Source organism: Apodemus sylvaticus, chromosome 8, assembly GCF_947179515.1.
Source record: "Apodemus sylvaticus chromosome 8, mApoSyl1.1, whole genome shotgun sequence".
NCBI lineage: Eukaryota > Metazoa > Chordata > Mammalia > Rodentia > Muridae > Apodemus > Apodemus sylvaticus.
Window position 1 is genome coordinate 26,966,728 of NC_067479.1, and position 18,144 is coordinate 26,984,871.

The window sequence follows — 18,144 nt, forward strand, 5'->3', positions numbered from 1 at the left end:
CAAATAGAAATCAAGTTTCCTTAAAGAAAACCGTTTTAAGGAAAGATCTTAACGTATGTGTTAAGCTTTATCCTTGCTGACCCTTGGAAGGCCCTCAACTGTGTCTGTACTTCATTGTACAGTGATTATGGATGTTTGCAAGTATAGAGTTTAGTGATTGTTAATTCCCATCTGCCTCTGGAAAAATAATATGAGTGTAGGGACTTTATTTTGTTCATTGATGTTCTTGTATTTTGAGCAGTATGTATCAAAGTAAGTACTTAGTACATGCCAGACTGAATAGACAAATTGGATATCTAAAACTGTATCCACAGTATGCTTCAATTTTTTTTAATAATTTGCCAGTTTAATAATTTTAAGTACAGTTCAGTGATAATAAATTACACTCTGCATGTGCAAATGTCGCCACTATCTACTTCTTCCATGCTCGTATTTTTTTTATTCGATATATTTTTTATTTACATTTCAAATGATTTTCCCTTTTCTGGTCCCCCACTCCCGAAAGTCACATAAGCCCCCTTCCCTCCCCCTGTTCTCCCACCCAAATTGATATCTGCAGAGCACAAGCCTTGGTGTTATAACACATCTAGTTGTTTAACTAGCTTTCCAGTAACTGCAAGAGCGTAGCATCTTCAGCTTGTGATGAATGACAGCTTTTACAAGACAAGGTGTAGCTTGTCAGGTAGCTAAAATATGGACGTTAGAGTCAAGTGGGGGCCCCCGATAAGCTGGCTGGAGAGCCTTGGTGCCCTCACTTAATAACAGCCCTCTCATGGCTGGAGAAGGGAGAGAGGACAGTGAAAGCAGCCTGGGGTCAGGTGCCCGAGCATATGTGAGCTGTGGAAGGAGGTCACCCAGACGGGGACTGCCCTCAGGCGCCTCTAATGAACCTGCTCTGATGGTCGCCTGATGCGTTTCTGTAGCATGCCAGAACATCCCTGCTTCTACCTTCTAGTTAGGTTAACAACGAAAGGCTGCTCCTGGGGCTGCAAGCCTGCACCCTGCGCCTTGGGACACTGAAGCAGGAGAAAGGCAAGATTCAGTCCCCTACCCCACCCCAAAGCAATTTCTCAAGGCTGTGTCTCAACGTTTAAAAAGAAAAGAGGCATCGGGTATTTCCTTGGTTTTATACCAGTACTGCCTGACCTCAAGTATCTATCATTAAAGAATTTAAAGTGTTGATTAAGGGGGCAGCCCCAGCGTGTTAAATGACCATGTCCATGAGAATGGAGCCGAACGTCGAGGGGGCTTGTGAATGGCCGAGTGGGGATGCTGGTGTTGAACGCAGTTCACGTCACTGTGTAACCGCTGAAAACTCTAAGTCAGATTACTATGAAGCTGTACATCATAATCCTTTATGGAGGATGTTCTGATAATTATACTTTCAGGAAGAAAACTTGAAAACTTTAACCTGTTAAATTTTTTTAGAGGTGTGATTTTCTACTCTCTTACCAGCAGTGGCCTTTTTAAATTGTCACAGTTATGACTTAACACTTGAATCTGCTAAACATGATTCATTGGGACATCCAAGCAATGTAAATAACACGCAATCATACTGTTCCAAAATGGTGTCTACTTCATTGTCACACCATTCATCGAGAAACAGCCACCTGGCTGCAATGGGACATAAGTTCAGATTTCTTTGATCTGCACTTGTTAATTAAAATACCTGATTTATCTCCAGAAAAAACAAGGGCAATAGTGGTAACTGGCATGTTCGTGAAGAGCCCATAGGGCGTTTTGAAAGGTAGAGACCCACAGTTGAGATCCCTAGCACTCGTGTAAAAGCCATGTTGATGACCACTGTAACCCCACTGTGCGGGATGGAGGCCAGCAGAGCCTGGCCAGCCCATCCATCCCTACACTCCCCAGGGGGAGACCACCTCTCATAAGAGATGATAGGGGCTGACATTTGATGTCATCTGGCTCCAAATCCCTGTGTATAGGCAAGGCTACCCAGATACATGTGCCCATACATGCACAAAAATATGAACAGTGCAGAACCACAGTGTGGCTCAGTGTTAGCAGAAGGATAAACACGATTGCACAGAAGTAAACTTCATTATGTCATTTTATATTTTAAGTGCCACATTCCCTTGCTGCCACCTTTGGTGCCCCGTCTCTATTTTTGTAAGTCTCAGGGATGGACTCATTTATGATGGTCTGGTTTTAGGATCACAAAAATGGAAATATGGGTACTCTTTCCAAGACTATAGGATGAAGGTAACATACATCACAGTGCTAACGACAACTGATTTGAGATGATAAGTCTGTTAAATCCATAGCATGTCACCTTGAACGTTAATAGGAACGAAATAGGAAATTCTAGGTTTTGTGTGAATGGAACTAGTGTAGCAACTCAGTTTCAGGAGTGGCCCAGTGATTTAGTGGCATACCCTGTGCACGTTTCTTCCGTGCAGTCAGAACTGTTTTCTGGAGTTCCAATTTTACAGGATCTTTTTCACAAAGACACAAAATGTATTTAAATATAAGCATATGCTGTGTTTGTATAGTACAGACAAAGACACCATACTAATAAAAATGGGAGATTAATATGTAGCTAAATTTTAGTGTCGAGGCTCGCATAGCTAATTAGAGAGAGGGGCCCGTGGGGATGAGAATGTGTTGAGAGAAAAAAAATAAAGATTATGAATAAATTTTAAGTCTTTTCCACATAAAAAGAGTCCATTGTTCTTGGTTGCCTGTGATGGACGCAACGGGAATATCAGTGATCTTTGTTCTTGTTGAACACGGAGAACCGTCATGTAAAAGAGGAGCAAACAGCTGCTAAATGAAAGCTTCCTTGGAAGTGTAGTGAGAGGATGTGTGAGAGGAAGGGTGGCCAGGGAGAGCGCTCTGTAAAGTTTCACTCAAGCACTCGGGTAAGCATCTCTGCTTTCATCTGCTTTACCTACTAGAAGTGGGAAGAGTTTGGCCAGTCAAGACAAAGTTCAGAAAGCAGGAAGAGGTAGGAAAGGAGAGACTTTGGCTCACATACAAAAGTGCTTCCGTTCCCCCCCCCCCCCCGGTGGTGCAGGACTGAGGGTCTTTAAGCTGCTAACTTCTTGCACTCGGCCCTCAGGCCCGCCTCCTAGGGAAATCTGTGGACCTAGCCGGGCAAGGCAGCAACCATTGGCATGACTAGAGTACATATGAGATAATATGACTCGTCACCTGTCACTTTGATCAGTTCAGAAAGCTTTGAGAGTATGTGTGGGATTTTTAGCACCTGGGTAACCAAGGCAGGAGAGTATGTGGCAGACGGTGCCATCTCATCTGGGATTTTTCAAGTCCTGTCTCCACCCATTTACTCACTCAGTTTTGGGGTCAAGCTTTCCTGTTTTACATATGCGGCTCACAGCCAACATACTAAAGTGTTTCCCATCAGACCCTTCTCACTAGGGAGTGGGTGTCCGATTTCACTGAGTTCAGCTCAGCTGGACCCAGCACTCTCCTGAGCCATCCAGTCTACGGTCAGCCTGGCTCGTGATCTTTCTTACCTTCATACAAGCTAGACAGCTGTTCTTACCTTCCCACTTGTGGTGCAATCCTGTCACTGTCTGTTAGCCCACTTCCTGCAGCTCTTGTACCACTCACTCTCACAGGCTAGCCAGGTACGTGGATTCTAGACAGACACTCTGTGCAGGAAATAAGGCAGGTGGGAATGAAGCAATTACCATGATGCTTCCAAGAAATCAGCTGCAGTGGTCTTTTCTTATATTATTCTAATGCATCTAATTTACTAGAGTGGTTAAATTATCAAGTCCAACACCAGAACAGGGATGATTTTTTTAATAACTATTAGCACTAAGAAAAATTACACATTTATTTCTATAAGATCCAAAGCATTTATGTAAACTATAATAAAGCAAATGTGATTGTATATAGCTTTCAACAGCTGAAGAAAAAAAATTGACCCGGGCATGGTGGAGTACATTTGTAATCCCAATATTTGGAAGGTGGAGGCAGGAGGATGAGAAGTTCAGGGTCATATGTATGATGAGACTGCTCCAGTCATATGTAGATCAGTGGGAACACTGACTTCTGAAAAGTCAGTCGTTGGCCCTTAGAGGTGATCTTCCCTCAAGGAGATTTTTGCTTTTGATCCTTGAGGTTATAGCACATATATGCACAATATGTATTAGTGTTTAATAATATCAAATGTATGGTTAGCAATACTAAATGAGGAAATAATGTTCCCATGAAATATTCCTGCTGCTGTTGTTGATAACATGTTTTCAATCTGATCTGGACGAATACACTGTGAGCTGATGTTGCTCTTTTTATTTAAGGTTTGTGCTTCTTTAGGTTGATGTACCTCTTTAGCTTTCTAACCACGTGGACTGAGGAAGCTTTGAAGGTGTACCTCCTGAAAGGTTTATACAAGATAGGTGGACACAAGATAATTTCATCCTCTATCTTCCATTAAGTACTTATAAGCTTCCAGAGGGCAAGACTGGTGTTGAGTGACTACCACGTGGTAAACACCCAGCGCATGTGTGTAAGTGGATTGGACACTTTTCTCCCTTCTTTGTTTAATATCAGGACAGCCCATAAGTCACAATCTATGTCCAGGAAGAAATGAAATAAGCAACACTTCAGCACTCACTACACATTAAGCATCAGGGTGAGCGCCAACATCCATCCTTTGATAGTTTTAATAGCATGGATTTTATATCCTGTGAAATATTAATGATATAATTTTATAGATAAACTAAGATTCAGATACATCATGGAAGAAATACATGCCCAAGTTCTTTTTTGGAATATCTTTTGTTAGAAAAAAATATCACACTCAACTCATGATTTGGACTGTCAACTGGCATCTCTAAGCCTCTCTGAGGAGCACAACTGGTGGAATCTGTTTGGGGGAAGTCATTTTAATGTTTGTGCAGCAAACAACCTTGAAACGGTCTCCCACCACTGCACTGGGCAAGTGTGTTTTCTGACCATTAAGGATAATGTCTCCTTTGTTTGTTTGTTTGATTTTTGTTTTTTGGATTTGGTTTTTTTTCGAGACAGGGTTTCTCTGTGTAGCCCTGGCTGTCCTGGAACTCACTCTGTAGTCCAGGCTGGCCTCGAACTCAGAAATCCACCTGCCTCTGCCTCCCAGAGTGCTGGGATTACAGGCGTGCACCACCACCACCCGGCGGATAATGTCTCCTTTAAGACAGAAGTGGACAAGTTTCTATCAGCTTCTGTTTTAGGGTTTCTATTGCTGCAATGACACACCGTGACCAAAAAGCAAGTTGGGGAAGAAAGGGTTTATTTGGCTTACACTTCCACAGCACTGTTCTTCATGGAAGGAAGTCAGGACGGAAATGCAAATGGGGCAGGAACCTTGAGGCAGGAGGTGATACAGAGGCCATGGAGGGTGCTACTTACTGGCTTGCTCCCCATGGCTTGCTCAGCTTGCTTTCTTAGAGAACCCAGGACAACCATCCCAAGGTAGGCACCACCCACAATGGGCTAGGCCAGTCAATCACTAGTTAAGAAAATGTCCTACAGGCTTGCTTGCAGCCCAATCTTATAAAAACATTTTCTTAATCGAGTTTCCCCTTCTCTCAGATGATTCTAGCTTGTATCAAGTTAACATAAAACTATTGAGCCCAATCCCATATGAACTTGGCATACAAACACATCACCATTAAACCACAATCTTTCTCATTCATCCCCCAAGATCTCACATTAAAATACGAATAACTTTAAAAGTCCCACAGTCTTCGCAAATTTAAACACATTAAAAGTTCAAGTCCCAGTGTCTTAAATATCCAATGTCTTAAAAACAAAAACATAAGCTCTTTTAAACATTCAAAAACTCAACTGTGGGCTCCCATAAAAGTCAAAATTAAGTTAAATATTTTAAGAGGGAAGAACCAGGGCACAGTCATAATCATATTAAAGCAAAACCAAAAGTGTAAATAATGCAGTGTTCAGTTTCTGGGAGACACTCATGATCTGGGCTCCTTCAAAGGGCTTGGGTCACTTCTCCAGCTCTGCTCTCCGCGGTACACAGTTTGTCTTCTACGTTCTGGCAGACTCCACCACTACCGCCTTCTTAGTGGTCATCTCATGGTGCTGAAATCTCACGGTACTGGTGTCTTCTGCTGCACCTGGGCTGCACTTTCACCAATAGCTTCTTTCAGGTTTTCTTCATGGTGCCAAGCCTCAACTTCCCTTCAGTGCTGGGACTTCAGCTCTGAAGCACTACCTTCACCCGGCACAATTCCAAGCTTAGCTGCTGTCCTTAGACCCTTCATGCCTTCAAAACCACCTGGGTGGCTCTCACCCTACCAAGTTCTGTGCAGAACAAGGTACAACCTTGGCTACCTCTGGATCACAGCTTCTATATGCTGACTCTCAAGAAACATTCCCCAGATTTCACCTCAGTGATGCTGGTCTCTTCTTAATCACCACTAATTCCTCAGCTCCTGCTAACCAGCATCGGTTATCCCAGTCAAGCCAGTGGTGCTGGTCTTGTGTTAATCGTGGCTAATTCTTCAGCCACAGCTAACCAGAGCACAGAATCGTAATTCAAAACTCACTTCACAAGCCAGGCTTCATCGTCTGCATTGCCCTCAACATGTTTGTCGTCCAAGTTCCTAGAGCATGGCTTTTCTAGCCCCAAGTGCCAAAGTTCCACAATTCTCTTAAAAGGAACATGGTCTGTCACAGCAACACCCCACTGCCGGTACCATCTTGTCTTAGGGTTTCTCCTGCCATGATGAGGCATGATCAAAAAGCAAGATGGGAGTGAAGGGTTTGCTGGCTTTCACCTCCACAGCACTGGTCACCATGGAAGGCCGTGAGGACGGTAACACACACAGGGCAGGGACCTTGAGGCAGGAGATGATACAGAGGCCATGGGGCAGTATGCTTCCTATCGTATTCCTTGTGGCTTACTCAGCCTGCTTTCTTAGAGAACAGGGGTGGCACCACCCACCACCAAGCACTGATGTCACTAGGCTCACCTGGAGCCTGATCTTAGAGACATTTTCTCAATTGAGGTTCCCTCCTCCTAGATGACTTTGGCTTGTGTCAAGTTGATATAATGCAACCCAGCACAGCCTCCGTTGGAGAATTGGGCTTTCCTTAGCTGGGGAGTTCCGAGCTCTTGCATTACTTGTAGTCCAAAAATCTCAGGGCTGAGTTAACCATTAAGATTGAACCGGAAGATGAAAGGGAAAATGTAGCCAAGGAGCTCGTGATGTTGGCTGGGCTTTGTCTCTGATGCACGAGTCTCGGTTTCTATCAGTCTCTATGAAGATGTGGCTGTTAATGTCTCAGCTTCCAAGCAAGGGAAACCTTAGACTGACTACAGTTTCCCTTACCGTCTTTGGGAAGTTCTTCCTTACCACTCCACTTTATATTGACATGCAAAGTTCTTCTAAGAACTTTGGCAGAAAACACAACTCCATGGGTAACATAAGTATTTGTAAGTATTTTTATTGCTTCACACTTGATTATATTCCCATAGGGGATATATTTATGTTTCTTTATGAACACTGAACATTTTTTTTCTGGAAATAGAGTACGGTGCTAATTTCATTAATTCAACAAAAATATATTCAATGTCTATTAAGTACAAGACATAATCAGAATATTTATGTAATTACTTCTTTGAATGGTGTGTACACTTAAGCATGAACATAATAGTTAATATTTTTATCCTTTATAATCATTTTTCAAGGCAAGTCAACAAATACTTGTTTACATCCGCTGTATGCAGATGGTATGTTAATTGCTGGGTATATAAATGAATAAGAGGGACTTCCTACTCAGAAAGAATTCAAGAGGAGAGATTCATGCAGTCTGAGGAGAGAGAACAGGAATAGAAGGAGGGGTTGACCGCACAGAAATCTGGAGAACAGCCCTTGCCAGGGCTCTCATTGCTTGCATTTTTATTTATTCTTTCTATATTTTCAGCATTATATAACACACAGTAGACACTTTTTAAAGGGTGATTGGGGTGAATGGATAATTCAAATTAAAAAGCTGGCCAGATGCCAGATATGAAACTTACGCATATCTGCCATCTGAGACTTGCTTCTCACGCTTCCTGTGTGAGACACAATTGCTCTTGAGCTCTGAATCTATGTATTTAAAGAAGTGCCCCACAAGTGTGTTCCAGTAAAGGAATGTATGGTCAGCACAGGGCACAGCATCACACCACAGGCAAGGAATATGTGCAGTGTGGAGGATGGGGAGATGGTTCGGTGGCTAAAGCACTTGCTGTGCAAAATGATATCTCCAACGACTAACGTTAGAAAGCTGACCGAGACAGCAGGAGCCAGTAAACCTAGAGCTGATGAGGCTGACTTAGGAGAATTCTCTGGGTTCCCTGGGCAGATGAATTGGCTCTAGCTAGAAGCTGGTCCAGCTGAGTTGGTAGGCTCTAGGTTCAGCAAGAGACACACTCGCAAGGAGTAAGAAGGAACTTCACAAAGGAAGGCATTTAACACTGATCTTTAACCTCTGAGTGCTGAATATACACCAGTACAAATACACACTTTCAAATAAAAATATATTCAATATGTGTCTCTATCGTTAAGGTGTGTTGAAATATTTCAAAATGGGCCAGATGGTATAAAAAAAAGAAAAGAAAAGAAAAGAAAAAAGAAAAGAAAAGAAAAAAGAAAAGAAATTCAGTTTCAGTTAACAAACTTAGAATTAATGCCGCTAGGGACCCAGGGTGTGTCTGGCAAGGGCATTGTGGTTGAGCTGGGATCCAGAGAATGTCCAGAGGCAGAAAGAAGGAAGGTGGAAAGAAGGTTCCTTTGGTGCCCTTCAGAAATATTAAGCACCTGCTGGGACAAATGTAGCACAGGGGAAAGGGGAAGAACAGGAGAAAAGGAAAGGAGACAGCAGCGTTGATGTTACTGCTTATGCTGCTTTACCTGAAAGGGGAGCCTCTAATTAAAATAAAAATCTATTCTCTGGCAGCCTCTCTGTCTCTCTCTCTCTCCACCGCATGTGTACATGCGTGTGTACACATGGTCAGAGGACAATGCATGGGAGTTCTCCCATCATGGCTCCCAGGATGGTCCTCAGATTGTCCGGCTTCAGTAGCAAGCATATTTATATGCTGATCCGTGTCACAGAGTCAAGATCCTATAATTTTATCACCGTCATCATTTGAGACAGGATCTCAGTATGTAGCTCTGGCTAGCTCAGAATTAGCTATATAGATCAGGCTGGCCTCCCAAGTACTAAGATTTAATTTTTTTTGTTAGATATTTTCTTTATTTACATTTCAAATGTTATCCCCTTTCCTGGTTTTCCCTTTGAGAATCCCCCCCTCCTCCTGCTCACCCACCCACCCACTCCCCCTTCCCTGTCCTGGCATTCCCTTACACTGGGCCATCAGAGCATTGACAGGACCAAGCACCTTTCCTCCCACTGATGTCTGACAAGGCCATCCTCTGTTACGTATGAGGCTGGAGCCATAAATTCCTCCATGTGTACTCTTTGATTGGTGGTTTAGCCCCTGGGAGCTCTAGGGATTCTGGTTGGTTCATATTGTTGTTCCTCCTATGGGGCTGCAAACCCCTTCAGATACTTGGGTCCTTTCTCTAGCTCCTCCATTGGGGACCCTGCGCTCAGTCCAATGGTTGGCTGAGACCATTCCCCTCTGTATTTGTCAGTCACTGTCAAGCCTCTTAGGAGACACCTTTCTCAGGCTCCTGTCAGCAAGCACTTGTTGGCATCCACAATAGTGTCTGCTTTTGGTAACTGTATATGTGATGGATGGGGCAGTCTCTGGATGACCTTTCCTTCAGTGTCTGCTCCACACTTTGTCTGTGTATCGCCTCCCATGAGGTATTTTGTTCCCCCTTTTAAGAAGGAACAAAATATCCACACTTTGGTCTTCCTTCTTCTTCTTGAGCTTCATGTAGCCTGTGAATTGTACCTTGCATATTCTGATACTTTGGGACTAAAATTCACTTATCCGTGAGTACATAACTATGTGTGTTCTCTTGTGATTGGGTTACCTCACTCACAATGTAGAAGTTCGACTATATAGAGATTGCCATGGTGTGGGGCCTTTAACCACTGGTCAAGTAGTGCAGTGTAAATGAAGCCTTTGCTTTGATATCTTGGAGGACCATCTAGAACAACAAAATACTGAGTTTTCAAGAAAATTTATTCCTTCACATCTCATGTGCTCTTTAATATGTGTACTTTTGCTTTGCATTTCAATAAACATTTATGAGAGAACTCATTTGTAAAAAAAAAAAAAATGGAACCAGGGTTTCTTCACCTCATTTACAGTGGTCAAGACTAAACCAACTGTAGAAGAAGATTTAATTTTTAAACAGTAAGTCTAACAAAGAACAAGATGAGGAGGGTCTCAAATGCCCACTTTGTGGCCTGACATGTGGGGAGGAGGGGGAGTCTTGGCAGCTGTGGGGAGGACAGACTAAAGGGGAGAGAGTGTCACAGAGAGTCCAAGGGGGGAAAGATGGACAGGAAGAAAAGAGATGGAAATAAACAAGGAGAACAGAGACATGAGATGAGGCAGGAAAAAATCAGCAGAAGTCTGTGGCTGGCTTGATGTGGGCGACGCTTGGGAGGAGGACTCTGAACCGTCCATCTATTCTGGAGAGAGGAGAGAAAACTAATAACAGCAAACAGCTCCGGAGAGTATAAAATACGCTTAGCTGAGAATGTCTCACCGCTTACGAGAACAAGCCAATCTCTAATGACAATTTTAATCTTTCATTTTGTTATATTTTAAGGCAACATTAATTTGCTATAATCAATGCCAAATTCCAGCACTCGAGAGGCAAATGCGCATGGATTCTGTGAATTCCAGGCTAGCCTGGGGTACATAGCGAATTCTAAGCCATCCAGGAATACACAGTAATATTCTGTCTTGATAGTTATCATAGATATAGATATATTATATGAAATGATTGATATATGTAATATAGCACAATATGATATATATGTGATATATAACAATTATAAAAAGAGAACATGAATTTGAGATAGGGAAGAGGGAGAGAAGTCATTGGAAGAGTTAAGGGGGGGAAATCACGCTAAACACCAACCAAAGAACATACATGGGCTGGACCTAGGCCTCCTGCACATATGTGTAGATGTAAAGCTTGATCGTCATGTGGGTCCTGAACAACTGGAGTCGGGGCTATCCCAAAAACTATTGCCTGTATGTGGGCTATGTTCTTTAGCTGGGCTGCCCTGTCTGCCTCAGTGGGAGAGGAAGCACCTAGCTCACAGAGACTTGAAATGCCAGGGTAGGAGAAGACCCAGGGGGACCCGCACCTGCTCAGAGGAGAAGGGGACAGGGGATAAGGGAAGGGTTGAGGGAAGGGGCAGTGAGCAAGATGAGTAAAAAATAATAAAATTTTAAAAAATAATTAAAAAATTACTGTATTTTTCATTTTATTCTATTTTTTTTTCCTATTTAACTTACATGGTATAACTTACATTATTTCTGCCGCTGATCACTAGGGCCCAGGCAAGCACCCAGAAAGCTTGGGCCTTAGGAACACCGACTCTCCTTCTGCTGCCATCATCAAGGGGTGAGGCCTGGATGCCCTTCCCCTATTTGTGTTGGAAGATTGACCTGTATGGTCTTGTGCATGTCTTGAGCCAGCAACCGTGTTGTTGGCAGGTCCCTGCATGTCCAGATGACACGATTTTGCAGATGTCCTCCTGGTCCTCTTAGGATCGTTCTATTCCTTTCTTCCATAGTGTGAGCCTTGTGTGTAGAAGTTGTCTTATAGATGTAATGCCCTTTGGAAATAGGCCATTTAGTGTCACTAATTCCCCATGCTTTGGCCAGTCATAGCTCTCTGCAGTAGTCCCTGTCTGCTGCAAAATGAAACTTCTTTCATGAGGAGTTGCTGTGCCTGTTTGTAAGTATAAGGGGAAAGCATCTATTTTTGTTAAAGTTTTATTTTTATTTGCGTGTACACGTGTATGTGAGTGAGTGCCATGTGTGGACGGGTGACAACAGAACAGGAGAAGCCATCAGATCCTTCAGAGTTGTAGTTACAAGTTACATGTTACAAGCTGCCTGTCCTGTGCTGGAATCCATGGGTCCTTTGGAAGAGCGTGGAATGCTCTTAACCAATGAGCCATCTCTCCAGTCCCAACCATAAATATTTAAAAGGTGTTGGATACTATAGGAGATGGTAGGTTCTTCTTTAAGGTCTGATTCCTCTCTAGTCACAAGTTCTTGGCTAGGCTTATTTATAGTACCAGGTCCTATTGATAAGGCACTTCAAGTCTGACTAAGCAGTATGTAAGTCCAACCAGATAGCAGTTACTTATCCCTGTGATAGGGTCACTACGGCACCAGTGGGCATATCTTCCTGGGTTGGTCATTCCTGTAGTCTACAGGATTTATATCTGGGTAGGACGCTGGCAATGTTTCTCCTTTGATGGCCTTCTTAGTACATTTTGACTCTATGAGAGCTATTAGAGAGGAGTACCAACATCATTTCTGCAAGTCTTTTAAGAAAGTAGTTCATACCTCCAGCAATAAGGTCATATCGTCATATTCTAGAAAACAACCAAGAGCAATAGTAAGAGCCTAGATGACTTTTGGGGTAATCTTCAACTCCTCATGATGGACAGCTTGAAGGGAGGGATCCCTCTCTTGGCGGTGTTTTCTTTATGATAGTTTATGGCTTCTGGGAGGAGCTTATTTCTTTTTACTTTATTTATTAATTGATTTATTGTATATCCTTGTGTGTCTGCACACACACACACACACACACACACACACACACACACACACACGGCATGAGTGTGGAGGTCAGAAGACAACTTGCAGGAGTTCTTGCCTTCTACCATGTGGGAACTAGAAACTGAGGTCACCAGGCTTGGCCGCAAGCACCTTTACCTTCTGAACCTGCTTGCCAGGCCCTGGCATTTTCTTAGAGCTCTGCATTCTGAAGCTCACTCCCACACCCACACGTGCACAAATAGCTGTGTACTTAGGTTGTAATATTAAATATAGGCTTTAATATCATTTAATACTTATTTAATGGAGTTAGAGAGTTTTTCTTTTCTCTCCGCTTTCCCTTTCCTTCTCTCCCTCCCTCTCCCTCCCTCTCCCTCCCTCTCCCTTCCTTTCACTCCCTCCCTCCCTCTCTCTCCATCCCTCCCTCTCCCTCCCTCTCCTTCTCTCTCCCTCCCTCTCCTTCTCTCTCCCTCCCTCTCCTTCTCTCTCCCTCCCTCTCCTTCTCTCTCCCTCCCTCTCCTTCTCTCTCCCTCCCTCTCCTTCTCTCTCCCTCCCTCCCTCTCCCTCTCTCCCTCCCTCCCTCTCCCTCCCTTTCCCTCCCTTCCTCCCCCTCTCCCTCCCTCTCCCTCCCTCCCTCTCCCTCCCTTTCCCTCCCTTCCTCCCCCTCTCCCTCCCTCTCCCTCCCTCCCTCTCCCTCCCTCCCTGCCTCCCCTCCCTCCTTCCCTCCCCCTCTCTCTTTCTCTCTCTCTCTCTCTCTCTCTCTCTCTGGATTCACATTAGAGCTTCCTAGCTGGTAGACAATCCTTTCACTGAGCACTCCCCAGCACTGACTGTGTTATATTTGGGTACAGGGTCTCACTAAGTTGCCCAGGTTGTTTTGTTGTAACCTATGCAGACCGGAAATGAGCAATCCTCATTCCTCTACTTCCTGAGAACTGCCAGCACCACACAGCCTGTTTGGGCTTCTGTTTTAAAGTTGGGAAGCCACTGTTTGAGACAGAAGCCCTCAAACTGCCTTCCTCAGAAACGTTCACTGTTTACAGGGTAAGGGCATCTGAAGGACTAGAAGACCTGGGGCCCTGGTTAGTTTGACACTGAATAAGAAGCAGTCGCACCAAACCATGGGTGCTAACACCTTACGCGGAGTCCGGAGCTCAGGTATCAAACCATGGGTGCTAACACCTTAAGTGGAGTCGGGAGCTGAGGTATCAAACCATGGGTGCTAACACCTTAAGTGGAGTCGGGAGCTCAGGTACCAAACCATGGGTGCTAACACCTTAAGTGGAGTCCGGAGCTCAGGTACCAAACCATGGGTGCTAACACCTTAGGTGGAGTCGGGAGCTCAGGTATCAAACCATGGGTGCTAACACCTTAAGAGGAGTTGGGAGCTGAGGTATCAAACCATGGGTGCTAACACCTTAAGTGGAGTCGGGAGCTCAGGTACCAAACCATGGGTGCTAACACCTTAAGTGGAGTCCGGAGCTCAGGTACCAAACCATGGGTGCTAACACCTTAGGTGGAGTCGGGAGCTCAGGTATCAAACCATGGGTGCTAACACCTTAAGAGGAGTCGGGAGCTGAGGTATCAAACCATGGGTGCTAACACCTTAAGTGGAGTCGGGAGCTCAGGTACCAAACCATGGGTGCTAACACCTTAAGTGGAGTCGGGAGCTCAGGTACCAAACCATGGGTGCTAACACCTTAAGTGGAGTCCAGAGCTCAGGTATCAAACCATGGGTGCTAACACCTTAAGAGGAGTCGGGAGCTCAGGTACCAAACCATGGGTGCTAACACCTTAAGAGGAGTCGGGAGCTGAGGTATCAAACCATGGGTGCTAACACCTTAAGTGGAGTCGGGAGCTCAGGTATCAAACCATGGGTGCTAACACCTTAAGTGGAGTCCGGAGCTCAGGTATCAAACCATGGGTGCTAACACCTTAAGTGGAGTCCGGAGCTCAGGTACCAAACCATGGGTGCTAACACCTTAAGTGGAGTCGGGAGCTCAGGTATCAAACCATGGGTGCTAACACCTTAAGTGGAGTCGGGAGCTCAGGTACCAAACCATGGGTGCTAACACCTTAAGTGGAGTCGGGAGCTCAGGTACCAAACCATGGGTGCTAACACCTTAAGAGGAGTCGGGAGCTCAGGTACCAAACCATGGGTGCTAACACCTTAAGTGGAGTCGGGAGCTCAGGTATCAAACCATGGGTGCTAACACCTTAAGTGGAGTCGGGAGCTCAGGTATCAAACCATGGGTGCTAACACCTTAAGTGGAGTCGGGAGCTCAGGTACCAAACCATGGGTGCTAACACCTTAAGAGGAGTCGGGAGCTCAGGTATCAAACCATGGGTGCTAACACCTTAAGAGGAGTCGGGAGCTCAGGTACCAAACCATGGGTGCTAACACCTTACGCGGAGTCCGGAGCTCAGGTACCAAACCATGGGTGCTAACACCTTAAGTGGAGTCGGGAGCTCAGGTATCAAACCATGGGTGCTAACACCTTAAGTGGAGTTGGGAGCTCAGGTATCAAACCATGGGTGCTAACACCTTACGCGGAGTCCGGAGCTCAGGTACCAAACCATGGGTGCTAACACCTTAAGTGGAGTCGGGAGCTCAGGTATCAAACCATGGGTGCTAACACCTTAAGTGGAGTTGGGAGCTCAGGTATCAAATCATGGGTGCTAACACCTTAAGAGGAGTCGGGAGCTCAGGTATCAAACCATGGGTGCTAACACCTTACGCGGAGTCCGGAGCTCAGGTACCAAACCATGGGTGCTAACACCTTAAGTGGAGTCGGGAGCTCAGGTATCAAACCATGGGTGCTAACACCTTAAGTGGAGTTGGGAGCTCAGGTATCAAACCATGGGTGCTAACACCTTACGCGGAGTCCGGAGCTCAGGTACCAAACCATGGGTGCTAACACCTTAAGTGGAGTCGGGAGCTCAGGTATCAAACCATGGGTGCTAACACCTTAAGTGGAGTTGGGAGCTCAGGTATCAAACCATGGGTGCTAACACCTTACGCGGAGTCCGGAGCTCAGGTACCAAACCATGGGTGCTAACACCTTAAGTGGAGTCGGGAGCTCAGGTATCAAACCATGGGTGCTAACACCTTAAGTGGAGTTGGGAGCTCAGGTATCAAACCATGGGTGCTAACACCTTAAGTGGAGTTGGGAGCTGAGGTATCAAACCATGGGTGCTAACACCTTAAGTGGAGTTGGGAGCTGAGGTATCAAACCATGGGTGCTAACACCTTAAGTGGAGTCGGGAGCTCAGGTACCAAACCATGGGTGCTAACACCTTACGCGGAGTCCGGAGCTCAGGTATCAAACCATGGGTGCTAACACCTTAAGTGGAGTCGGGAGCTCAGGTATCAAACCATGGGTGCTAACACCTTAAGTGGAGTCGGGAGCTCAGGTATCAAACCATGGGTGCTAACACCTTAAGTGGAGTCGGGAGCTCAGGTATCAAACCATGGGTGCTAACACCTTACGCGGAGTCCGGAGCTCAGGTATCAAACCATGGGTGCTAACACCTTAAGAGGAGTCGGGAGCTCAGGTATCAAACCATGGGTGCTAACACCTTAAGAGGAGTCGGGAGCTCAGGTATCAAACCATGGGTGCTAACACCTTAAGTGGAGTCGGGAGCTCAGGTATCAAACCATGGGTGCTAACACCTTAAGTGGAGTCTGGAGCTCAGGTATCAAACCATGGGTGCTAACACCTTAAGTGGAGTCGGGAGCTCAGGTATCAAACCATGGGTGCTAACACCTTAAGTGGAGTCTGGAGCTCAGGTATCAAACCATGGGTGCTAACACCTTAAGTGGAGTCGGGAGCTCAGGTATCAAACCATGGGTGCTAACACCTTACGCGGAGTCCGGAGCTCAGGTACCAAACCATGGGTGCTAACACCTTAAGTGGAGTTGGGAGCTCAGGTATCAAACCATGGGTGCTAACACCTTAAGTGGAGTCGGGAGCTCAGGTATCAAACCATGGGTGCTAACACCTTAAGTGGAGTTGGGAGCTCAGGTATCAAACCATGGGTGCTAACACCTTAAGAGGAGTCGGGAGCTCAGGTATCAAACCATGGGTGCTAACACCTTAAGTGGAGTTGGGAGCTGAGGTATCAAACCATGGGTGCTAACACCTTAAGTGGAGTCGGGAGCTCAGGTGGGTTTTTAGAGACAGCCAGAAGCAACCTGCACATTTTTCTTCAAGTGGCCCCTCTCACTGTCCTGGGAAGGGTCATTTACCCACATGTCGTCTATTCACAGAACAAGTCTGGAAGACAGCACACTATTTTGCTTTCTTGCCATTTCAAACAAGCTGTTTCTAAACACAATACAATTTTATAATGTAAATTATGCATCCTCATAGATTTCACTTTTCCACTAGATGGCAGAAAAAGCTCTTGTAACAGAGACTACTTTGCCCTCTAATCAACTCTGCACTTTTTTTTTTAATAAAGGGAAGGTGTATTTTATTTCAGTTTGAACAGTAGAATATGATTATAAGACAACTGATTGTTCTATAACCAACTTAATCACATTAAGCTTCAAATTAAAAAGAAAAACTTTAAATTAGTCTGTGTTTATTTAAGCATCTGTATGTCCACACATCTCAACTGAGCTATAAGAGAAGGAGCAGCATTGGCTTTAGACGAAGTGTCATCTTCTCTACTAATGTAGACCTTTTAATAAAAGGTGGTAATGAAATGGGATTTTCAATGAATTTTGAGATGTATTTTTATATTATACGTGTGTAGAATTGTGTAAACAATGTAACTTAACTCAATTGTAATATATAAATATGTAGGCAACTGCATTAATAATATGGACATCAATAATTAATAATAATATGGTCAACAATATCATGATTTAAAAAGAGCAATGGTAAAACTGGTTATAGCCTCGAAGTGAGCTCCTTTTCTTTCAAAAAGTGGAATAAGAACTACGTGTGCTCGGCAAACGCAACTTGAGAATCAACTGGGGCATGCTGCATTTTTCTTAATGTAGTAACAATACTAATTTTTTAAATCCTGCACTTTTGAAGCATTATAACTTATCCGTAATATTTTTAAGCAACTTATAATTAGAACACTTAACTAAACTCCTGAGGTACCTGGAAGTTTTATTCTCACTGTGATACACATACAGCCAAAGACAAAATTTTATTGTATGGACCTGCAAAGAGGTCATATCAGAGAGAGTAGAGAGAGGTAGGGAGTATCAGCGTAGCTTGATGCCACACCCACAGGTTATAAAATAAAAACTACTACGAAGTTTCCTGCTTTATCTCATTTTAAATTTTTATTTATTTATTATTGTGTAGGTGTTTGTGCATGTTGTGTGTGTGTGCATGTGTGCATGTGTGTGTGTGTGTTCATGTGTGTGTGTGTTTGTGTGTGTGTGTGTGGCAGTATGCAAATGGAAG